Below are 6412 nucleotides of genomic sequence, written 5' to 3'. Positions count from 1 at the left end.
GATAGTTATCAGAAGGAAGGTGGGTGGGGGGATGGGGATTAAGAGTACACTTATGATGAGCACTGAGTAATGTATAGAATTATCGAATCACTCTATTGTACACCTGAAACTAATAATAACACTTAATTATACTGGAATTGAAATAAAATAAATATAAAAAAATTAAAAGAAAGAAATTGAATTAAGAAAATAGTCTGCATGGCTCATTCAGTTAAGCATCTGCCTTCGGCTCAGGTCGTGATCTCAGGGTCCTGGGATCAAGCCCCACATCGGGCTCCCTGCTCATAGGGGAGTCTGCTTCTCCCCCTCCCCCCCACCCCCCTCTCTGCTCATGCTCTCTCTCTCTCTCACTTCTCTCTCAAATAAATAAAATCTTCAAAAATTTTTTTTTAAATAGTCTTGTCTTTGCAACATGCTTAAAAATATTGGTATTATGGGCATAGGATTACCTTATACTATCTCTTCTATTTGATATTTAGGGTGAAAAGTTAAGTGTTCAATGAAATAGATGAAAACAAACCCTATCACTGTGATTCTATTTAGAGCTCATTCATCAAATTAAAATAAGTAGCAATGGTATTTTAGAAGAAATTAAGCTTTAGCTATTACTGTAAATGTAACTATTACATGACTAAGGAAAGCTCCCTTTATCTTTCTAAGAAAACTTTTCTCTCCTTGGCTTTACTACAAGGGGAAGATAGAATCAGAACACTACATCTTTCTCAATTAATTCCTGAAGATTAGTAACTCACAATCCTGGTTACATACAAGAATCACTCAAAAAATTTTTCAAAATACAGGTTTTCTGGATCTGATGAATCAGAACCTCTGGGGGTTACAGAGGGAGTGCCTGAAAACTCCCCCAAGTGAGACTGATGCATATCAGTATTGATAAGCAGATACTAGATTCTAGAAGGAGAGTTTTCCTGGTCTCTAAATCTCTAACCTCTCTGAAGGGAGAGGCAGAGAAATGGGACATAATCTGGGAATTGGGGAAGGTGCAGAGATAAGTTTGCCTACATTTTTACATTAAATAAATGTTGACAGATGCTTGATGGGAGGCCAGAAAGTGTTGCCCCATGAGCCTCCATGGTTCTAATACAATCAAACATGTCCAGACTAGCACTTGTGCCTTTAAAAGTGGTGAGAAGGGGCATCTGGGTGGCTCAGTCGGTTAAGCTTCTGACTCTTGATCTCGGCTCAGGTCGTGATCTTGGTTCAGGTCATGATCTCAGGGCTGTGAGATCGAGCCCCAGGTCAGGCTCCACTCTCAGCACTGTTTGTGCTTGTCCCTCTCCCTCTGCTACCCCCCACCCAAATAAATAAATAAAATCTTAAAAAAAATAAAAGTGGTGAAAAGTCTGAAGGCCACTATCTACATGTCACTTCTGTGCTAGTTTGGTTTTAAGATGAGAGGCCTCAGTAAAGTCTAAAAGGTCTACCAGGACTTGTGCTCTTGCCTCTACCTACTTTTTCAGGCATATTTCATGCTCCTGTACCTTCTGCCTGTATCTCCAAACTAGCAAACTCTTCCATGTCTCTGAAACGTCACATATTCGCATTCTGTCCCTTCAGCTGAAAAATGTATCTTCCCTTCCAATACACTTCTCTTCTTGTCCCTTCCCTCTGCCTTCCTCTTTTCTCTCCTCTCTCTAATCAATCCCTAATTATTCTTTAAAGCTCATTTTAAAGGAGCTCTTCAAAGGAGACTTCTTCACAACTGAAATCAGGTGTCAGGTCCCTCTTTTTTTTTTTTTTTTTTTTTAAGATTTTATTTATTTATTTGACAGAGAGAGACACAGCGAGAGAGGGAGAGCACAAGCAGGGGGAGTGGGAGAGGGAGAAGCAGGCTTCCCGCCTAGCAGGGAGCCCGATGCGGGGCTCGATCCCAGGACCCTGGGATTATGACCTGAGCCGAAGGCAGCCGCTTAACCGACTGAGCCACCCAGGCGCCCTCAGGTCCCTCTTTTAATTTCTCATCCGACTCTTTAATTTTTCTCTGCAGTACTTTCCAGAGTCTGGTGTTACACAGTTATTGATGACACTCTTTGTTTAATTTCTGCCCCCCCCACCCCCCATTTAAATCCTGGTTTTGTGAGAGTTGGGCCTGGCTCTCTGTTGCCCAGACCTAGCAAGTGTCTTTCTCCTAGTACAGGTTCAAACACTATCTGTTGAATGAATGAAGTAAATGAGAGAGAGACTAGTTTAGGTCATGCCTTTTCCCCATCCATCCATGCCAGAAAACTCTTTCATTCACCCATTCAAGAGAATTTTTGAAATCCTCCAATGTGCCAATGTTTGTGAGAATTAAAATGATAAATCAGACATAGACTCTTTCCTTGAGGCCCATAGAGTCGAGTGGGGAATAAAAGAGAGGGATTCACATACCTGTTAGAGGTGCCTATAAGGGAAACCATGAACTTTGTTAGTAGGATCAAATTTCAGTCCTCCACTGTTGTCAAAGGAAAGACACTGTCCGTGTGAGAAGAGTGGGGGCCCTCACAGGAAGCTGAGTGACCTCCTGAGTCAGCTGGATTTGAATCCTTCATGTTATGTCGCAGCTGCTTGAATTGAAAGCGTCTAACCTGTCCGTGAAGCACCTCCTCATCTGTAAGATGGTCAGTTTTCTAGTGGACAGGGAACACCGTCTCCACGGAAAATGTTTTTAACAGACTACTGTAGGTTCCGTCACACTGAAGAAGATGTCCGCACGGCAAATAGATGTTTAGCATCACTAACCATTGGGGAAATGCACGTTAAATCCACAGTGAGATATCATGACACAGCTATCAGAACAGCTAAAATAAAAAATGACAACACTAGTTGCCAGTGTGGATGCTAGTGTGGATGTGGGGAAACTGAATCACTCCCACAGTACTGGTGAGAATGTGAAATGGCAGAGCCATTCTGGAAAACAGTTAGACAGTGTCTTAAAAAACAAAACAGAGCAGCTACCCTAGGACCTGGCAATTGGAGTCCTGGGCATTTAGCCCAGAGGAGAGAAGACCGACGCTGACACAAAAACCTGTACACAGATGTTTACAGCAGCTTTATTAGTGAACGCCCAAGCCTGCAGACAATCCAGAATTCCTTCAGCAGGTGGTGAAGCAAACTGTGATACAGCCATATCCTGGCATACTACTAAGAGACACAGAGAAATGAACTGTGAGCACCTGTGGCAATCCAGATGACTCTCCCGTTATGCTGATTGAGTGGAAAAAAGCAAATCACAAAAATGTTACATACTATATGATCCCCTCTGTATACCATTCTTGAAATGTCAAAATTATACACATGGAGAACAGATTCGTGATTGCCAGGGATTAAAGAGGTGGGGGAGGTGGAAGGAAGTTTGTGTGGTTGTAAAAGGGTAATAGGAAGGATCCTTGTGGTGATGGAAGTGTCTGGAAGTCTCTATCTGTAGAAAATTGATGTAATCTCTCTGTATTATTTCTTACAGATACATATGAATCTATAGTTATCTCAAAATAAAAAAGATTACTTTTAAAAAATCAAAACGTGCAGGCCAAATCAGGGAAACAAGTATGTCAGTTTGGCAGTTACGACATGAGCCTTAGATCCGTGACATCATAATGGTAGTGATCTCAGGTTACTATGGAATCCTCAGGCTTCAAGCATTTTACAGTACTCTGCCTAGTGCTGTAGACTCACTTGATTTTCAGTCCTGAGAACTGAAGACAAAAGGATGTTCACATCATTCAGAAAGTATGCAGAACTTATAGGTGGTCATTCAAGGCTTCACTGCAGAAGGTAGTCTTTTGATATACTATTTTTGAGCCTCAAAACAGACTGACAATAACAGGAAGTGTTGTTCTCTTTTGTTTCTTCTAATACGTGTACACTAATGAGTAACCTCAGCACCAGCTTCGTGAAAGGCTACTCAGGTTCGTAAGATTCAGTGCTGCTGAGCTGAAGAGAGCAGGGTTTACATTCTCGGAGGAGACACTTTCTTGGCTCCACGAGAGAGAATTTTCCCAGGTCTATGAAAATATCTGTCCTATTTATGAAAGAACTTTTGCATTCTGTTCAATTTAGCTGTTTTACCTATGATGACCAGAAAGTCCTATCAGAGCTCAGTCAGAGCTCAGCCAAGTAATAGCTAAACTCTTGTGTTTAGAAACTTTTTGACGTTTCCAGTATTTTTGCCGATCTTTGAGAATTTTTCCCCCAAGTTTGAATATTGATTTAGATAAGATTTAGATAGATTTAGATAAGTAAATTTCCAGAATCTTCAGTTGTCTTCATTTTTATCTTAACATGAAAGCAAATTGTAATTAATTCTTCACACACACACCATATCATTTTGTTTTATATTAGGCCGCCAATTGTCCTGTTTGTTGTTGTTGTTTGTTTGCCTTCTTGTAATACACTCTACCTCTTGATCCTCCCCTTCCTAAAAGCTCATGATTAGCTTTGCTGCTTTCTCCACCCCACGTCTAAGTGTTGGCATGCCCAAGGGCTTTGTCCTTGAAACTGTTCTCCATCTGCATCAATTCACCAAGTGACCTCATCTCTCTCCTTTTTTAAAATATTTTGTTTATTTATTTGAGAAAGAGAGCATGTGAGAGAGAGAGAGAGAGAGCTCAAACAGGGTGGAGGGGTAGAGGCAGAGGGAGAAGCAGGCTCCCCGCTGAGCAGGGAGCTCGACGTGGGACTCGATCCCAGGACCCTGGGATCATGACCTGAGCTGAAGGCAGACGCTTAACCGACTGAGCCACCCAGACGTCCGACCTCATCTCTTTCAATAGCTTTCTATAACTCAGCGATCCCTGAATGTGAGCTCTGGAGCTCTGCTTTCGGGGTTGAGACTAAATTTTAGTGTTGTGCGAACCTTGACATTTACCATAAAACTCTATTGTATATTTGACTAGTAACTAGCTGCTCCGTGGTGTTTGGTGGGTTGCAGGAAGAGCTCTTCTGTTGAGGTGGATGCCTGCAGCAAAAGCACTACATCATCTGAGGGTGCCGCCCATACCCTGCTTATCCACGGCCCCGTCGAGCTCAAGAGCGGCTGGAGGAGGCAGAAGCGGCACCTCTTCTTATTCAGCGATTTCTTGCTGGTGTCCAATACCAAGTATGTATACTAAGCAACGTGCCCTTGTGATGATCACGAGGTTACATTTCCATTAACCCTTACCATAAGAAGACATGACATTTTTTTTCTTTTGTTTTTGCCCATGTTTGGATCCTTCATTCATTCAACAAGTACTTATGGAGGTCTTGTTTTGTGCCATACCCCCCTCCCCCCCCCGCCTGCAGAGAATACAGTAGAGAATGTGACAAGCAGTGTGTCTCTTGCCTGGAACTTACAAATGACAAAAATAAGAGGGGTAATTATGGATTGTGATTAGTGCTTCTGATAGAAAGTAGACAGGGAGCCGTGTGGAGATGATGGGAACGTATGCGAGAGGGGTAGTCCAGGAGGGCCTCTCCTAGGTGGCAGCACTGAAACTCGATCTATGGGATGAGAAGCAGCCACAGTCCTAGACAAGGTGCCTGAACCTTCTAGGCTGAGGGACCGGCAGGCTCCGTGGGTGCAACCTGACCCCTGGGGGGAGGGGCTCAGGAAGGCTGATTTGATGGGAGCCGAAAGCATGGGGCATGCGATCAGATGTGAAACTGCGCTCAGGGTCCAGGCACACACGGTCTTCACAGGCCATGGTGAAAAGTGGAACTATTTTGCCAAAGCCTTCTTAACTAGGACTGACCGACTCTGATTTATAGCTCTCGCAAATTTTTCTGACTGTTGGCAGGTAATGGGTGGATGGTTAAGCGAGAGTGGGGGCAGGGAGACTGGTTAGGGGAGGCAGTAGTCCTGATGGCTGCTCCCAAGGGCTCCAGGATAGGAGTGCAGTGAAAAGGAAGGAGGCAGCAGACAGCCTGGGAATGTATGCTGGAGACAGAACTAACTGCGTGCACTTTCCTCTCAACCCTGAACACAAAGGTAACTGATAGCCAGCCTGGAACCTGATGATTGCTCAATAACTGTCCAAAAGCAGGTGGATGGGAGGTCAGCTGTTTACTTGCTCTGTCTCTGTTTTCATTATTCACAAAACATCATGAAAGACAAAGACTATTCCAACAAACCAAAGATCAAGAAGCTTTTAATCACCAGAAAAAGAACTACGCCCCCTTTATTTTGCTGCCCTCACCAGCTCCCAGTTATGCCATGCCATTAGTAAGACATGCAAGTACTAACTTGGCAAAATGCTGTACTCAATCTGAGTGACATTAATGATAATTTATCAGGGGCTTACTACATGACAGATGTTATGCTAAGAACTTCATGTATGTAATCTTCTCCAACCTCACAACTACCCTGTGAGATGGGATTATTTTCATTTTAGAGAAGACCTCTGAAAATCAGAGGTCTGAAGGTTTTGCCCAGGTC

The 6412-nt window shown here is 43.2% G+C and overlaps 1 long non-coding RNA gene across 1 annotated transcript; it reads left to right on the top strand.

Annotated features, from left to right (window-relative positions):
• The first annotated feature begins 332 nt into the window (after window positions 1-332).
• On the top strand, window positions 333-5099 carry LOC117999735. Its single transcript, XR_004676316.1, has 2 exons — window positions 333-1737; window positions 1960-5099. It is a non-coding gene; the product is annotated as an uncharacterized LOC117999735 (long non-coding RNA).
• The last annotated feature ends 1313 nt before the right edge of the window (window positions 5100-6412 follow it).

This window comes from Mirounga leonina, unplaced genomic scaffold (assembly GCF_011800145.1).
Source record: "Mirounga leonina isolate KUSES-001 unplaced genomic scaffold, KU_Mleo_1.0 Mir_479, whole genome shotgun sequence".
Taxonomy (NCBI): domain Eukaryota; kingdom Metazoa; phylum Chordata; class Mammalia; order Carnivora; family Phocidae; genus Mirounga; species Mirounga leonina.
This window is presented reverse-complemented; position numbering and strand designations above follow the sequence as displayed.